Genomic DNA, 18,961 nt, shown 5'->3' with positions numbered 1-18,961 from the left:
TACTGGCTGTACCCTATGCCTGGAATAATCATTCTCCAGTACTTATTTCATTCAACTCTCTCTTTAATTTTACATTATCAGAGTGACCTGCTCTCTGACAACATTAATATAAAATATCAACACCTCATTTTCTGTCTTATTCCTCAAACATACTTTTCTTCTTTCTTCTTCTCCTTTTTCTCCTTCTTCTTCTTCCTTCTTTCCCTTCTTCTTCTTCTTCTTCTTCTTCTTCTTCTTCTTCTTCTTCTTCTTCTTCTTCTTCTCCTCCTCCTCCTCCTCCTCCTCCTCCTCCTCCTCCTCCTCCCCCTCCTTCCCTCCTCCTCCCCCTGCTCCTCCTCTTCCTTCTCCTCCTCCTCCTCTCTCCTTCCTCCTCTTCCTCCTCCTCCTTCTTTTCTTCTTCCTTTTATTATGATTAGTGTGGAACTAGGGTTTGGACTCAGCCTTGCACTTGCTAGGCAAGCACTGTACACTTGATCCATGCTCCAAGCTTCCCATTTCCCCATGTATATAGAACTAAAATCAGTATAAGGACTATATTTTCTGTTAGAAGGCAATTCCTGTCTCTATGCTCCATTGCTGGGCATGGAGACATTCTCCTGGAAGAAGATTGTGATTTTTGGAAGAGAAATTTCTCTGTATGAGTAGAGCCAGGTGCTTCTGAACAACCAGCTTTCACAGCCTCTATATTATCTTAATGACCCTGGGAGAGGGTCAGTGGAAAGATGAAGAGAGATTTTCAGACTTACATTATTTGTATAAGAGATTCCAGAGATGGAAAGTTCCACCACTGTTAACATAAATTTTCTCTAATCTTTGCCATACTAAAATATACCATAATCCAACCACAGGGTTTCCTACAACAGAGCAGAAATCCTAATTGCCTAGTACAATTCCCTAATTAGAATGGCTCTTCACATGCCTTACACATTTCTTATTCCCCCTTTTTAAGGCAATGGTTTCTATGGAGAGTGGTAAGTTGTAAATGCTTTGAGACATCATGTGTCTTGGAGTTGGCACCAGGCCTGGCATGGCTCATCTCCAATTCCCTGGTTTCCCTAAAACCTGGTTCTGGGCTTATAAAAGCAACACTCTGGCAGAGATCACTTTGAATATTTGCATCCAGACTTCAATTTCAGGGACTTGAAAAACCACAGAAATAGCTTTTTCTTTCCATTCCCAAAGGTAGAAAAAAAATAGTGGTGGTTTTTAAAGGATAAAGAGATTTCTGATTAATTCCTTGACTAAGCCTAATTAACTCTACCAGGGCCACATTAATTGCCACAATCTCCCGACAGGATCCCATAGTAAGAAAAGTGGGTTCCTGTATCCTCCCTTCAAGAGTCTCATTCCCTGCCACCCTCTCATTTCTAGCCAAGTGGCAGTGACCTTCAGCTCTGATCACTTCAGTTGCTCTTCCCTCCCTTCATTCAGAAGCTTCTCTCAGAAAGCAATCTGCTATCAGTCACTTATTCCTCAATGTAAGGCTATTTATTGTGTTTTCTCTTTGTGAAATGTGTCTTGGTTATACAGTAGTGTGATGATCACCATAAGCCATCAGGAGGATTAAAGTAGAAGTGGGGGAGAGGGTAACTTAGTGCAGGTGCTATGGAAAGCAAAGCCCACAGGACAAAACCTAGCCAGTAAAACAAAACCAGGACTGAGGCTCTGCTGGAGTCAGAGCAAGAGGCACCATTTGAGGGAGGGGCATACACAAAAATGATTTGTGGGGAAATCCAAGACTGAAGTGGAAAGAAGGTTGAGTGGATTATGGTTTAGAGTAAGGCATAAGAATAGGGCATATGTATAGTTGGTTTGGATGAAATCCCAGACTTACAAGGATTGAGAGTGAGGAGGTGGGGAGCATGGTTGGGAATGATCCTCTTTGGGAAACTAAAGACTTCTGTGGTGTAGGTGCACTTCTATTGTTCTTATATAGAGAACTAGCATTTACTAAGCATTTTCTCTGTGATAGACTCTGTGCTAAAGGCTTTTCTATCTCATTGTATTAGCTCATTAAATTCTTGCAGTAACCCTATGATGTAAGTACTATGTTTATCCTCATCACTCATTCAAGCTCGCAGAGTAATATGTGTTGCATCCAGGCTTTGATTTCAGCTCCGGCCGATTCTAGAGACAACACCCACTAAAAAAGCCCATATGGTCTCCATATGGTAGACTGCTGGATTAACATACTGCCTACATCTGACAAACAGTAATATTCCCTAGTGTCTAAGTGAATGGATTGGGACCTCCTCAATGCCCTCCTTCATGTAACGTGGTTCCCCTGAGAGTTCCAATGATTTCTGAGTTTTTGGGATGACAATTTTCAGTTCTCATAATTTTTTTTTAAATATGTAGGCGTAAACTACCAGTGCTTGGCTAACCTTAAAATTCTTAAAACAAAATAAAATACCACACAGTGGGTCTCATAATTTAATGAACTAGTTAGAGTCTTCAGGATCTGAGCTCTGAAATATTATCTTGGGGATAAGTCTAAAGACCTTTTGATTCAATCTATATGTACCTAATGGAGATAGTTTTAAATGGGTATCACCATAAATAAAATTACTACAAAAGCAGAGGGAGTGACATTTTTACATTATAGATTTTATCATTTAATAACACCAGACTGCCCAAATTCTCCACTGGGATTCCTGATTCCCCAATAATTGGCCTGGGACCGACACCATACTGCTCAAATCTCTGAAGGGGGTTCTCTTAATAATGAGACTATGCAGCCTAACTCTGTCATTAATTCCTTAATCTCTATTCTAGAATATGTATTGAATCAATACTTGCCTTGGGTCTGCTCATCTCAGGCACTCATGCACTATCACATTGTTCATTGGCATTCATTCATTCAACACAGGATAGTGAGTGACTATTCTTACCATGGCTTGAGACTCAACAATGAATGGAATGGGCATTATCTCTTCAAAAGGTTATAGGTCTAAAGTGAGAGACACACCATTGTGCAATTAGATATCTATGAAAGAGTCCCATATGACCTCCCAACAAGCTGCAATTTCCAATCATATTTTTACTCTTAATATAAGTACTATAGCAGCTTTGACTGGGGTTGCCCCTGTTCTTATGCCCCAACTGAAGACCATTCTTGAAAGACTTGAACATAATATACGCTACTTCAATAGGGAATAAACTTATTCCTACTATTTATACAATTTACCCTTCCTGTACAAGATTTCCCTTACACATTCTTTATGTAATTCTTGCCTTCCTTCAAATCTCAGGAGTTTTTCTGAAACTCTCCATGGCACAAGGGGGTTCTTCACCAAAACTCCCAGGATATTTCCTTATCTGTGCCACTTGTCATGATTCCTTGGATTATTTCTCTCTTCTTATATCTATCCTATATAAGCTTTTTTTTTTTTTTACTTTTTCATCTTTGTATTCTGTTGTTTAGGGAAATGCCTGGCTCACCATAGCAACCCAGAAGATGCTTATTGTGGATACACATATTGTTATGAACTTGGTGATTATCAGGTACAAATAATAAGCCTTTCCAACATAAGCACTTTGTGAAAATTAGCTTTTGACGAAGGAGATTTGCCTTAGTCTCAGGAGCTGCATTTTTCGTCTTTTAGATCTCTCTCCATGCCTTGTGTCATGGAGTCAACTTTTGCAGCACTTTTTGAGAATTATGGTGGTATATTATGGCAGAGAATAAGAAAGAAGGCTTATGATTCAAGACAGCTAGAGTAGCTGGTATTCCTGAGAAGGTTGGCTTTTTGGTACCATGGATTGTATAGACACTGTAAAGGACATAGAATAAGGAACAGGGTGAAAATCCCAGATAGACCACCAGGAATGAGGAGAAAAAGAAAAGACAATGGGTTTAAATACTGAGAAATATAAAGGACAAAGGACAGGGTGACTCATCTGATCAAAGACTATAGAGGTTGAAAATATTCAAGTCATAGTTTAGATAGTGAGGGAATCTGGAACCAAATTAAGCAAAAAATCTGAAGAGCAAGGGTGAAACACTCTGGGCAATAAAGCAAAAGAAGGAAGTAAAGAAGATGAATATAGTTTATGTGCTTTCTATATAAGAATGATTAGGACTGGAAGTGTGACTCAAGGGGTAGAGAGTATGCTTTGCAAGCACAAAGATGAGTTCAAATCCAAGTCCCACCAAAAAAGAATGAACATAAAGTATTTAAATCTGTTGAAATCACCATAAAAGGGGGACTAAGGGAGAAAGGAGAAAAATGGAGGGTATGAACCAAGTTGGGATATAACACATATATTCATGGAACTCTCATAATGAAACTCCCTATGTAGCTATCATAAATAAACAAAAAAATGTCTTTCTTCAAAAACAAAGGACAGGAAGGGGACAGGAAGATAAAATGGGTCCTGTTTGGGAGTTGGCACCAGTGGGAGAGGGAGGATATAGGGAAGGGATGAAGGAGGATGAATATGGTAGAACTATTAAATATTCATGTGTGAAAATGGAAAAATGAGATACGTTGAAATTATTTTAAGGACAGGGGAGAGGGGATAAAGAAGAATGATGGAGGGAGTGAATTTGACTAATATATATTGTAAACAATTTTGTAAGTGTCACGATGTACCCACAGTACAATAAAATGATAATAAATAAAAAATAGAGTCCTTAAAGTAAATTGCTCTCAATAAATATTTGTTGAATGAATGAAGAAAGGGACATATTGGGACTTTGATTATAATCTAAATGAATCCTTTGCCCTCAAATGCATTCTTTGTTCTTGTTCTTGCCTCAGTTCTGTATCACAGAATGATTTTTCCCTGGAGGCTCTTTGGCAGGTACTGTTTGTGGTTTCAGCAGTACTGATAAGAAGACTGGAGTAGCAGGGTAAATCCAGAGTACTCCACCCCCTTCATCTGGGTCCAGTGGCAAAGAAAACAACTAGTCACCAGGTGTGGTGGAACATTACTATAATCCTAGCTACTTGTGATTCTCCTAGTAGGTAAGAGAATCACAGTTTGTGGACAGTCTGGGTAAAAAATGAAACCCTATCTAAAAACTAATCTAAGCCAAAAGGGCTAGAGGTGTGGCTCAAGTGGTAGAGCATCTGCAAGGGTGAGGTCCTGAGTTCAAATGGCAGTACCTAGAAAAAAAAAAGCACGAATTTTTTTTTGAATAATATTGAAGTATTTTATTTTATTTGAGTCAATAATAGGAAAAGTTCTTCATTCCTCACACAATACTATTATTGAAAATTTATTTATTTATTTTTTATTCTTTTCATTTTTTTTTTTCCTTTTTCTTTTATTATTCATATGTGCATAGAAGGCTTGGTTCATTTCTTCCCCCTGCCCCCACCCCCTCCCTTACCACCCACTCCGCCCCCTCTCTCTTCCCCCCCCCTCAATACCCAGCAGAAACTATTTTGCCCTTATTTCTAATTTTGTTGTAGAGAGAGTATAAGCAATAACAGGAAGGAACAAGGGTTTTTGCTGGTTGAGATAAGGATGGCTATACAGGGCATTGACTCACATTGATTTCCTGTGCGTGGGTGTTACCTTCTAGGTTAATTCTTTTTGATCTAACCTTTTCTCTAGTACCTGGTCCCCTTTTCCTATTGGCCTCAGTTGCTTTTAAGGTATCTGCTTTAGTTTCTCTGCGTTAAGGACAACAAATGCTAGCTAGTTTTTTAGGTGTCTTACCTATCCTCACCCCTTCTTTGTGTGCTCTCGCTTTTGTCATGTGCTCATAGTCTAATCCCATTGTTGTGTTTGCCCTTGATCTAATGTCCACATATGAGGGAGAACATTCGATTTTTGGTCTTTTGGGCCAGGCTAACCTCACTCAGAATGATGTTCTCCAATTCCATCCATTTACCAGTGAATGATAACATTTCGTTCTTCTTCATGGCTGCATAAAATTCCATTGTGTATAGATACCACATTTTCTTAATCCATTCATCAGTGGTGGGGCATCTTGGCTGTTTCCATAACTTGGCTATTGTGAATAGTGCTGAAATAAACATGGTTGTGTAGGTGCCTGTGGAGTAACCTGTGTCAGTCTTTTGGGTATATCCCCAACAGTGGTATTGCTTGATCAAATGGTAGATCGATGTCTAGCTTTTTAAGTAGCCTCCAAATTTTTTTCCAGAGTGGTTGTACTAGTCTACATTCCCACCAACAGTGTAAGAGGGTTCCTTTTTCCCCGCATCCTCACCAACACCTGTTGGTGGTGGTGTTGCTAATGATGGCTATTCTAACAGGGGTGAGGTGGAATCTTAGTGTGGTTTTAATTTGCATTTCCTTTATTGCTAGAGATGGTGAGCATTTTTTCATGTGTTTTTTGGCCATTTGAATTTCTTCTTTTGAGAAAGTTCTGTTTAGTTCACTTGCCCATTTCTTTATTGGTTCATTAGTTTTGGGAGAATTTAGTTTTTTAAGTTCCCTATATATTCTGGTTATCAGGCCTTTGTCTGATGTATAGTTGGCAAATATTTTCTCCCACTCTGTGGGTGTTCTCTTCAGTTTAGAGACCATTTCTTTTGATGAACAGAAGCTTTTTAGCTTTATGAGGTCCATTTATCTATGCTATCTCTTAGTTAAAAAAGCATGAATTATGTTTCTTCCTGCCTATCAGTGGAGCAGCCCAGTGAGGAGTCAGTAGCAACACTGCCTCCTACTTTAGTTTCTCTAGCTCAGCAATATGCAATCAAAATTTTAATGTGAGTCATTTAAGTAAGTTCTAATTTACTAGTAGTTACATTTAAAAAGTCAAAATAAAACATGAAATTAATTTAAATACCATGTTTAATTAACCCAGCACATCCAATATATTATTTCTATGCATTCAATACAAAAATCATATTGATTATAACTGATGTACTAATAAGCTATTTTACAAATTTTATATTAAGCCTTCAAAATCTGGTGCATATTTTATACCAAGAGCACTTTTCTGTTCATACAAGAGGCATTTCAAGTGCTCAAGGGTCAGGTATAGTGGCTACCATATTGGACAGCATAGTGGTTTCCCACTATTGCTAATCTGTAGGTTGAAAAGCCTTGTTTGGCTTTTCAGTCACTTTATCACTTGTGTAATTGGTTCCCAAAATTAAAAGTCTTCTATTGTAAACAGTTTCAGAGTGGGGGAGGAGTGATTAGAGCTGGCTGAAATAAATTATTTAAAAATGCTAAGGAAGGACTGAGAGTCAGTAAATGGGAAACTTTAGCAGCAGTCACCAAAGCACCATCCAAAGAGAGTAATTTTTGTCAATTATATTTTTGTAATTATGAGGGACTACATTGCCAGTCATGCTGGAAAAGGGGTCTCAAAACTTTTAGCAAGCAAACAATGATTCATCTCCTTTTCATTTCCTTCCTTTGTCCCATTGCTGCAAGTCAATGCATCCTAAGCAATCTGCATTCAATATGGCCTCACTAAATGGCAGCTTTAAAAACCTGGGCTTTCAGGGCACTTGTGTTCAAGTGTCTCTTCTCTGCAGAATCTTGCTGCACATAACAGGCCCATCAGGAGTGTGCTGTATTGCTTCCACTCAGACACCTGGCCTTCCAGGTCTTAGCTTTTTGTACTTAGGCTAACTCTCCTTTTGTAAAAGAAGAAATGGATTTGATTCAGCTTTTATGTTCATAGAGAGGTCATAGGAAGAAACTGTAGTGTCAATTGTTTCAAACCCATAATTTTTACACACAGGAAAAGAGAGGTCCATAGAGATTAAAACGTTTGTTCAAGGTTATACAGCAAATTACTAGTAGAGCAGAGATTAGGACCTATGTTTTCTGCTTCTTGGAACAGGGTTCTTTTATACTGCATTGCCTATTAGATTGTTGCCTTACATCCTAAATAAGAATCACAAAGTTAAACTTGTTTAATAGTTGGATTCTATAATTCAGGAATTCATATATTACTTGGCCCACCAACAATTTTTGACATTTTATTTGAAAATTTATGTGTAGTTTACTAGAATATTATGTGTGGATTTGGCCATGAGAAATCAGGTTAGGATCTGAAATGCTGCATTTAACATCTTAGACCCTTGAGCACAGTGTGCTCAGAGCAGGGTTGGTAAAAATATGTTGTGCTCCAAGCAAGTGTAATCAAGCTATCATTTGCTGAATGGTGCTGAGAATGGTAACATTTGGAAAATGAGCAGAATTCATTTCAAATAGCAAACTTTTTAAAGCTTGAAGATAATATTTATTAAGATTCAACCAATCAAAGTAGAATAAGACTCATTCATTCATTGGGTTTCTTTACTGATTCTTGCAAACACCCTGCTGTTGCCAACAGTGAATTAGTGAATGCTGAACCATTGTTTCTAGTGGGAATACAGGATTAGGTTCTGTGAGTAAATGATCATAACGCTTTTGTCAACAAATTAATATATAACTGTTTTACATGTGCTTTGCTTAAAGGTTATCTTATTTAATATATGTTCTTAATTCATTAACATTGAACTCAAGGTCAACATCACTATAAAACATGCCTGAATTGAGCTTACTTAATGTACATATTTTCTCTGAAAGGTATAGCACAGTCTTATTGTATTCAGTGTACACTAAACAGCATTTCAGCAATGTACAAGAGGTTCATTTTAAAGAACAAGATAACCAATGAAAGTGTGAAAATGTGAGCAATATTAAGTAACTCCCCTAAAGTCCTACAGTTTGTAAATAGTAGAGCCCAAACTCCTACCCTGGGGTCTCTGAATCCAAAAATCTACATTTTAAGCTCTTATCCCTTAATGTGTTGCCTACTATGAGTTTTTATTGCCTCCCAAAACACTTCTTTTTCTGGGTAGAGTTCAGTGGATGAACACCATGTTTTGTAGTTTGAAATGGTAACTTTTCTTATGTGTAAATCTAGGTATGACTTACCCTGTCAAACATAGAATGCCTCTTTTTTCATTTAACTGTTATGTCTTCAAGCACACTGCCTTCCTGCAGAATGAATTGGCAAGGTGTTTAGCCCAGATAGTTATGTCTGAGTTGTATAATAGGGAGAGTGAACAATGCTGTAACAGACCCTTCTGAACTTAAGAAATTTAGCTCCAAAGTTAAATTCCATGTAGTATTTGAGGTAATGGAATCAGATTGCACATCCTCACTGAAAGACAAATATTAATTTTAACATGATAGGGAATGTGACCTTCTGTATTAAAATAGCAAAAATACATAATTATAAAAGGCATCACTTACTGAAGTCTTATTTAATTACTAAATGAAAACACACTTGGTGAGGCACTTACTGCTGTAGATAAGGAAAAGCAATGAATGTTTTCAAGCTTGCAAATACTTCGCTCCTTTTTCTTCAAATAAATACCCTATGGATCTACAGCTCAATCCTTGTATAGCTTCCAAAATTTTTCTGCTACTGGCTTATTGATAAAGTGTTTTTTAAATAGATTCTGCAAGAAGTATTAGTTCTATGCATAAATGCAGAGCTTGTTAAACTGAGCACTTAGAATACTTGTCTCTAGCAACTCACTACTCCTGATTGTTCTGTATTCATCAAGAATATTACTTGCCAGTCCCCACTGAATATAAATAGACCATATTTAGCAATATGACATGAAAACAATGACTATCCTTGGCCCCTTTCTCCCTTTCTCATGAGGGCGTGGTGTTCATTGTTTATTGCTTGGAGAGTTTTGCCAAGAACAATGGCTACTCAGGCCAGTAGCATTTATTCCAGTTACATCCTGAATTGATTAAAAACTATTTCTCCTTGCAACAATTATTTCACCTTGAGCCAAAGGAGGAGTTTAAGGGATTTGGTTGGATCATTAGAGAAATAATGATATGGAAAGCAAGAATGAAATGATAATTGTGTTTGTCAGCTACAACATGAATGCACAATTATTAAGGTTTGACGAAACCAAATAGCAAATTTTTTGACTTAAAGATAAAACATTATTTTTTCATCCATTGGATTTTAATATTTTTTTGAAAATTTGGAAAAAATGAGTTGATGATAAAAATGGGAAGTTTTTTTAGTTAGACCAGGCACTCTAAACTTTATTTTTAGTTTGTGATAGGCACAAAAGTAGAAATCTTCCACTGGGCAAAAATAGTAATACTCTGGGGGTAATTTAGGAAACTATCAACAGATACAAAAAGAAGTAGTAATTCAAAGGAGCTGGAAGGAAAAAGGGTGGAGTGGCTATTTTGAAACAGTCTATGCATTCCAGGGAATGGGCAAGTATTGAAGTTAAAATAAGTTCCAAAGAAATAAAAACATCCAAGCTGAATTGGATGAAAAATAGATATAATTCAATAATACAGATATTTAAGAAAATAAATACTTTGGTCGAAGATTTTCATAACTACTCAGAATGGTTTCTAACTAGCCATTTGGAAATACATGAATTTAGATGCTAATGAATGGATGAATCAGCAGAATACATTAAAAAAAAACCTGAAGTAGATATATAAGAAATTTTGCTTTCATCTTTAGAATAAGACCAGATAATTTCTAATTCCTCATGAATTACAGAAATTTTTTTTCCTGAAAAGTCTAGTTTAATCTGTTCAAGGAAAAGTCTAGTTTAATCTGTTCAAGGAAGGCAGGAGATTTTGTCCAAAAGACAGGTAGGTTAAGGAAAATATGAAGTTAAAATTGAGTATTGAATATTGGTGGGCTATCGGTGCCAAAAGGGAAGAGAGGAGCTTTTAATTAAACTTTAAAAATTTAGCTTACAGCCAGGCATGGTGGTCCATCTGCCCCATCTCAACACTTTGGGAGCTAAAGCAGGAGGATCATGAGTTTAAGACCTTCCTGAATCACAGAGAGAGTTTGAGCCAGCTTGGACTACATAGCAAGACCTTGTCTCAAAAAATTAGCATATATAGTATTCAATGTATTTAAATATATGTCATCACTTGGTACATATGAACTGATGTTATGGTGTTCTCTTAGCAATGTCACCTGACAAGAGGTCAGGTTTGTTAGGTTATTTATGGATTATCCACCTTCACTCTTTTCTTCGAGACAGAGAGACAGGTCATTCTGAGTCCCTATAAAGATTGCCTTCAGCTAGGGAATAACAGTGTCAGTTTTAAAAATACTTGACACTCTTCTTTTTTCCTTTTTAATCTAATCTAGTTAGATTTTCATTGTTCCCTTATAGCATGTGAGAATATCCTTTGACAAGCATTAGTCCTTCTTTAAAAGTGATAATTGTTCTGATTATCATATTTTACAGAAAGATCTACTGAGTCTGCATGTATACATGTAAATTACTTAACACATGCCAGGTACAGTGTAAGAATAAGCCTTAGTAAGCCACATTTCACGTATTTCATATAAGAACTATGAAGACCTGAATGACAACAGTAACTATTGACAATAGCCCATTGTGCTTAGAACTCTAGAAACAGGACAAAGCATCAATGTCAATGCTGGCGGAAAGCTTCTTGGGAACTTAGTGTACATAAGCTGAAAGAAGTGGCATTCCAGAGAAGTTGGTAAGACATGCGTACTCACTCAAACTTCTGCTCCCCACTACCTAACACCCACTAAATCAGACCCCAATATGAGACAAGTCACTGAGAGCTAGACTACTATGTATTTTTGGTGGAAGTTCAAGAACATGCAGTTATTTCCTCTTCTTTTTCTCTCAAATCCCACTTCAAAAATAAAATAACTTTTCACATTTGTCTGAGCATGTTTTGAGCAACAGCCTAGGCCCAGAGGTCACTGAGTTAGGGTCATTGTAACAAAAATATAAAATACATAAACATCTAAAAGACTTCACTTTAATTCAGTTAAGACAGGCAATGAAAATAATATCTGTTTAAGAGAATTAAGCTCAGCCAAAATTTTGCCCAAACCCTCAGAGTCAACTTCCATTGCTGTCAGTTGTAATTAGCCAGAAATATTTAAAAAAGGAAATTCAGATCTATGATGCATCATTATGCCAACACTTTTCATCTATTGCATATTGTTAGTTTTTTCTCCCCAACCACTTGCCAAAGTTTAAAATCAAGTATAAGGTAAAATAAATTTTTGAAGCACTTAATTTAATTCCTTAATATTCTTATCCAAGGAGAGGAGAGAAATAAAACATTTCTCAACAAATAGGTAAGTCTTAACATTTTTATCCTGTCATGCAATAAGGGGATGGAACATAGAATGGCAAGTTGTTTTATATTTTCATGGGAGCTGTTTCATGTGTTATGGGTTCTCAAGAAATGTCTGAATTCATTTTCTGACTCCTAACTCTTCAAGATACATATAGTTTTCTCTAAGCTTCCATGATGTAAGCACTCATTCAATAGTTTTCCCATTGTCCTAGAGTGTAATGAGTTCTCTCTTAATTTCTCCCAGAAATTCACAAGTCAGGAAGCCAGAAAACCACTGCAGACAAATACTGCTAACTTTTTGGCTGGGATTGTAGATTATATTAGGGGTATCTCTCTCCAAGTACAGGCTGTACCCATAACAGAATGACAGGCATGCCAAGCTACTCAAAATAGTTCTTCCAATACCAACACATCAGTTTGTATTAAAATACTATATTATTATACTTGGAGAGAATTATTTGACTTTTCCTTTTAGGGTCTACTTATGAAAAATAATGAGCAGAATAAAATTTATAGAGTTGAAGAAATAACTAAATCCAGTTTCATCTTTTCCTGTGGACTCACAATTCACATACCAGACTGCACACGAGGCATCTTCACCAGAATGTCACAGGTGCTACAATCTCAACATGCCTAATATGTTCTCTGCAAGACATGCTCTTCTTCTGGGAGGTTCTCCTTCAGTTAGTGACATCATCATGTACTCAAATCAGAAATTCAAGAGGTCTTTCCTCCTCCTGCATTTCCCTGATTTCCCACACTAATTAACCTGCCCTGCCTTCATGGAGGATCTTAGCAGTATCTCTCAGGTATATTTCTCTTTTTTCCCTCATATTTCCCAACCATTCCCTCATTTTGGGCCCACTGTATCTCTTCTCTGAACAACTGTAATTGCCTTGAAACTAGTCTCTTCAGTCTTCTATGTATCATCCCTTCACAAAGCCAGGGAAGGAAATTTCTAAATCATAATCTTATTACTTCCCTTCTTAGCCACTCTCTTCTTGGTGACTTCTAAAGTTTTACGTATGAAAGGTCAAGTTCATCAGTATGGCATCTGAAGCTATTCAAGGTTTTTCCCTTCAAGACCATGTTGTCATTTTTTCCTTCTCTTACAGTAGTGAGGTCCCCAATTCACTTCCTTTAATAGCTACTGTTTAGTAACATCCAAAATAGCATACTGGGCCAGCTATTTCATTAGCTATTATTTGCATGCACAACTATAAAGACTTCCCCCCAAAAATATCTAAAGACCCCTCACAGCTAGGGGTGTTATCTAGTATTGCTCTAAATCAATCACGTAGATTCATGATTGTCGCTATGTTGCACCAATATTTCCCTTTGGTTCCCAGTATAGTTTTGTGATCTACTTAGCTTTTTATCCAGTTTTTCCTTAAAACATGCCTCTTGGTTTCTTACATTTGTTTCTGAGCAGGAAAGCCTTCAGAAAAGTGATGCTCCACCCCCACATCCTACCCCAAGTTCCCTGAGTTGATCCTAACAAGGGTCCATCTGTAGCCTGGGATGAGTCTTTGCCTTTGGTTAGAATACAGATACCTTTCATTGATCTAGCTCAAATATTACCATCTCTGCGAAGCTTTTCGTGCTTTATCTGGATTAAGATACTCATTTCTTCTTATTTACAGTTCTATACCTTACATAAATTACTATTTCACTTCTCACTCTGTTGTGTGACCAATATCTTTAAGTTTGTTATGCTTGATATACGAAAATGAGAAAAATCAACTCTGAGTTGCCATCATACAATAGATACTCAACAAATGTTTACTAAAAGCTACTGGTGGAAAGCCATATCTATTATAGAGATCAAGAATCGCATTTTTATAAATATAAATTCCAGTTATTTGCATTTCAAATCTGTAACCCTGGCTATAACTGGGTCTTCAATCTCACAAAAGGTCTTAGAGAACTACATTGCATTAGACAAAAATATTAATAATTATGAATATACACAGTCTTTGTGTATTACCGCTAGTAAATAGAATATTTATTCATACAATGGTCTGCTTACAATGAAGTTGTTCAAGGAACTTAAGAGTGTTGTCATTTGGTGAAACACTGTCACCTGTGATAAACTGCTGAACTTAGAGCCACAATTTATAGATAGCATGCCTTTGCACAAATATATCTTAACATCAGTGTTTCCTATATAACTCAAATATCAGGAAGTAGTGCAAGGATTCCTTTTAGAGTAATTCTATTCTCTAAATGGAACAGATTTTAAAAATCTGTTTTCTATCCTTATCACATCATTTAATAGTCACCAATACTGGTATTCTGTCTTTGTTCTTTTTACCCTCTTTGCACTCACTATTTGGTACTCTTGAAACCCACTTTCTTCTTTAAAACATTTTCCTCTTGGTTTCTATAATGCTTAGCTATTCTGATCTGTTTCCAAACATGTCCCTTCTCAGTTTTTTTTCCTTTCTACAGCACATAAATATGGGTTCCTTCTTTGTTTCTTGAGTTTCTGTGCTTCTTATTCTCTATTCTTTTGCTTCCCTAAGATGAGCAGATGGCACGCAATCAATATCAGTCCTGCATTTATCCCAAGACCCAGTTTAGAATTTCTTTCTGTCTGTTAGCTATTTCCACAAATTCATGTCAATCAATATTTTAACTATATCCAATTGCAACCCTCTCAGGAATGAATTCTGTCTTTGCTAATGATGCTCAATGCATTAGTCATATAGATATTTGATTAATGAACAAAACATCTTAAGTATATTTTCCTCTGGCCAATTGGAAGTAAGATATAGATACAATCCTCACTTTTTAATAATGTTTACTTTACTTTTAAACTTTTCTATCATTAATAGGACTAAACTTATCCAGATGGATAATCAACATAATAAATAGTGATAAAACTAATTTTAAAGAAAATATCCCTGCCTTTTTCTCCTTTAAAAGGGGAAATAGGAAAAATAAAAGAATAATGCACAAAATTTTGTGTTTTTAAAATTGCAAATAGTATGCTGTATGTACATTTTTTGTTTTTTTTTTAAGCAGGGAATTTCCTACTCATTCTCTTGTTCTCTTTTCTGTCTTTCTTTTTTTTTTGGCTGTACACTTGTTTATTTATTGGCTGATAACTCTGAGTTTGTGTAGAAAGTTGTGAAAATCTATAGAAACCAATTTAAAAACATTTCCAATCTATCTTCTATTACTGAAGACATTAATCAAAACCATTTTCCAAGAGATATTTGGAGTTTTGATCAGTTCTGCTATTTGATCAAGGTTATGTTAATCTTAGTCTATCAGAATTTTACAGATTTTCTGACTTTATAAACCTATTTGTAATAAATAAAATGGTTAAAATTCTAACTCATTTAGAAAGAGAAGAGAACTCATTTTACAAAACAAATGCTTAGAAAATAGTAAAGTAAGAGCATGAAATATATAATGAAAATCTAAAAATGCATTCTACGATATTATAGAATAAAAAATAATTATGAGTTAGGAGTTCTAGGTTCTAATCTACTAGAATACAAATAAACAATGACTCCTTGAGCCTTAGTTTCCCCATGACTATAATAATGCAGGACCAAGTAATTTCAAAAGTTCTCTGATTTGATGACTTTTCCAATTTTCATATATATATATGTATATATAGTGTAAGAAATAGGGCTCTCATTATGGCATTTAACACATGCATATAATGTACTTTAACCATATTGGCCCCTCTATTACCCTTTCTCATTTTCCCTCCCTCTCTCCTTTTCCCCCCTTCTACTTCCTAATAGCCCTCCTTTTACTTTCTTTTCTTTTTTATTGTTCTGCTGTGTAGGGGGCACATTATGGCATTTACAAAAAGGTTCTTCCAATATATCAAATATATCGTACTTCAATTCACCCCTCCATCATTCTCCTGTCTCATTCTTAAGGAATAGCCTTTTAGATTTTAAGATTGTCAATCTATTCCAATTTGTACATTAAAGTTTTCTACTAAAAAGTATCTTGAGGATTTCATTTTACAAAAATTTAAGAAAATAATTTCCATTAGATCTGTGCTTAGCAAAACATGCTCCATCATCACTTTCTCCATGTCTCCAACAATACCCTACAAAGCTACTATAGGATAGATTCTCCTTTTTTGTCCCTCCTGGTGGTGGTGAGCTGCTGGTGGAGTTCTTCCAATGCTCCATAGACTCATGAAAATCATATGTGTAAATAAAACTCACAATTGGCTGAATTTCTCATCTCACTGTTTAAGCCTCACCCATGGGATGATTCAGATTGTGTTTACTCAACTGTAAACTATTTTTCTGAACTCAACATAGAAAATCCATGAAGCAAGCTAGTTCTTAGGGCTATGAGAAGAAAGATAGGATGCTCACAGAAAGTCCACAGATGAAAAAGTGTGTTCTTTTCAGGGTCTCAAAGACTTTTGCCTTTAGTTCAATGGAATTATGCTTTACATTATGCAAATAAATAGTTTTAGTATTACAGATACTAAGCAAAGATGTCATGGCAACTGTAAGCAGTGAATAAAACCTCATACAGAAAAATCTTTTCCTTCCCTTCTTAAGAAATACATTTTGCTCCAGTTTTGCACCTAACAAAACCAAAATCACCTAACTTAAAAACAAAGGGATAAAAAATATGCTGAAGAATGATGAACTGAAGGAGACAATGCCATGTTGGGGACCATACAAATCTTTGTGTGGTCTTTCTGCTTTAATAATATTCAGATGTCAACTACTTTCTTTTAGATTTTAAAAATACAGCAGTATGCCCCCTGGTTTTGCAACATTAGGCTCAATAAAGGCTTCTCTTGAGTGTTAAAAAAAATAATAAAAATAAACAAATAGAAATAAAAATACAGCAGTACAAGATGTGAGGAGCTACTGGGAAATCTATCTAATGGTCAGAACTTAAAGACAGTTAACATTTGTTTCCTCCTCCCACCCACTTCTATTTGATCTCAAGATTCTTTTGAAATTTGTATAAAACAAATATTTTACACTTCAGAGAATTTTTTACTACAGTTTTCCTGTGTAAATTGCCAGAAAGCTTTGGCTAAGCAAACTGCTCAACCAAAATTAGAGTGTTCTAGAATGTTGGTTACCATAAGAAGAAGCCATCTATAGTAAGTCTGTGGTTTCCACTCCTGCCTGAAATGGGGTTTGAATTTAACTGTTTGCTTATTTATTTATTTCTGCAATTCTGAACCCAAACTTCATTTTTAATCTAAGATAGTATTCAAGATTGTGAATTTTTTAAATTCTATCCAAAAAAACACCTGTGGCTATTTCACTAAGAACAGTTGATTTGGACCATCTGAAACAAGTACATTAAAAGTCAATGCCTGAAGGTATCACGATACCTGACTTCAAACTATATTACAAAGCAATAATGATAAAAACAGCATGGTACTGGCACAAAAACAGACATGAAGACCAGTGGAACAGAATAGAGGACCCAGATATGAAGCCACACAACTATAACCAACTTGTCTTTGACAAAGGAGCTAAAACTATATGATGGAGAAATAGCAGCCTCTTCAACAAAAGCTGCTGGGAAAACTGGTTAGCAGTCTGCAAAAAACTGAAACTAGATCCAGGTATATCACCCTATACCAATATTAACTCAAAATGGATCAATGATCTTAATGTCAGACCCCAAACTCTAAAGTTGATACAGGAAAGAGTAGGAAATACTCTGGAGTTAGTAAGTATAGGTAAGAACTTTCTCAACGAAACCCCAGCAGCACAGCAACTAAGAGACAACATAAATAAATGGGATCTCATAAAACTAAAAAGCTTCTGTTCATCAAAAGAAATGGTCTCTAAACTGAAGAGAACACCCACAGAGTGGGAGAAAATATTTGCCAGCTACACATCAGACAAAGGACTGATAACCAGAATATATAGGGAACTTAAAAAACTAAATTCTCCTAAAACTAATGAACCAATAATGAAATGGGCAAGTGAACTAAACAGAACTTTCTCAAAAGAAGAAATTCAAATGACCAAAAAACACATGAAAAAATGCTCACCATCTCTAGCAATAAAGGAAATGCAAATTAAAACCACACTAAGATTTCACCTCACCCCTGTTAGAATAGCCATCATTAGCAACTCCACCAACAACAGGTGTTGGCGAGGATGCGGGGACAAAGGAACCCTCTTACACTATTGGTGGGAATGTAAACTAGTACAACCACTCTGGAAAAAAATTTGCAGGCTACTTAAAAAGCTAAACATTGATCTACCATTTGATCCATCAATACCACTCTTGGAGATATACCCAAAAGACTGTGACACAGGTTACTCCAGAGGCACCTGCACACCCATGTTTATTTCAGCACTATTCACAATAGCCAAGTTATGGAAGCAGCCAAGATGCCCCACCACTGATGAATGGATTAAGAAAATGTGGTATCTATACACAATGGAATTTTATGCAGCCATGAAGAAGAACGAAATGTTATCATTCACTGGTAAATGGATGGAATTGGAGAACATCATTCTGAGTGAGGTTAGCCTGTCCCAAAATACCAAAAATCGTATGTTCTCCCTCATATGTGGACATTAGATCAAGGGCAAACATAACAAGGGGACTGGACTTTGAGCATATGATAAAAGCGAGAGCACACAAGGGAGGTGTGAGGATAGGTAAGACACCTAAAAAATTGGCTAGCATTTGTTGCCCTTAATGCAGAGAAACTAAAGCAGATACCCTAAAAGCAATTGAGGACAAAAGGAAAAGGGGACCAGGAACTAGAGAAAAGGTTAGATCAAAAAGAATTAACCTAGAAGGTTAGACACACACACAGGAAATTAATGTGGGTCAACTCCCTGTATAGCTATCCTTATCTCAACCAGCAAAAACACTTGTTCCTTCCTATTATTGCTTATACTCTCTCTTCAAC

This window comes from Castor canadensis, chromosome 2 (genome assembly GCF_047511655.1).
Source record: "Castor canadensis chromosome 2, mCasCan1.hap1v2, whole genome shotgun sequence".
Lineage (NCBI taxonomy): Eukaryota > Metazoa > Chordata > Mammalia > Rodentia > Castoridae > Castor > Castor canadensis.
This window is presented reverse-complemented; position numbering follows the sequence as displayed.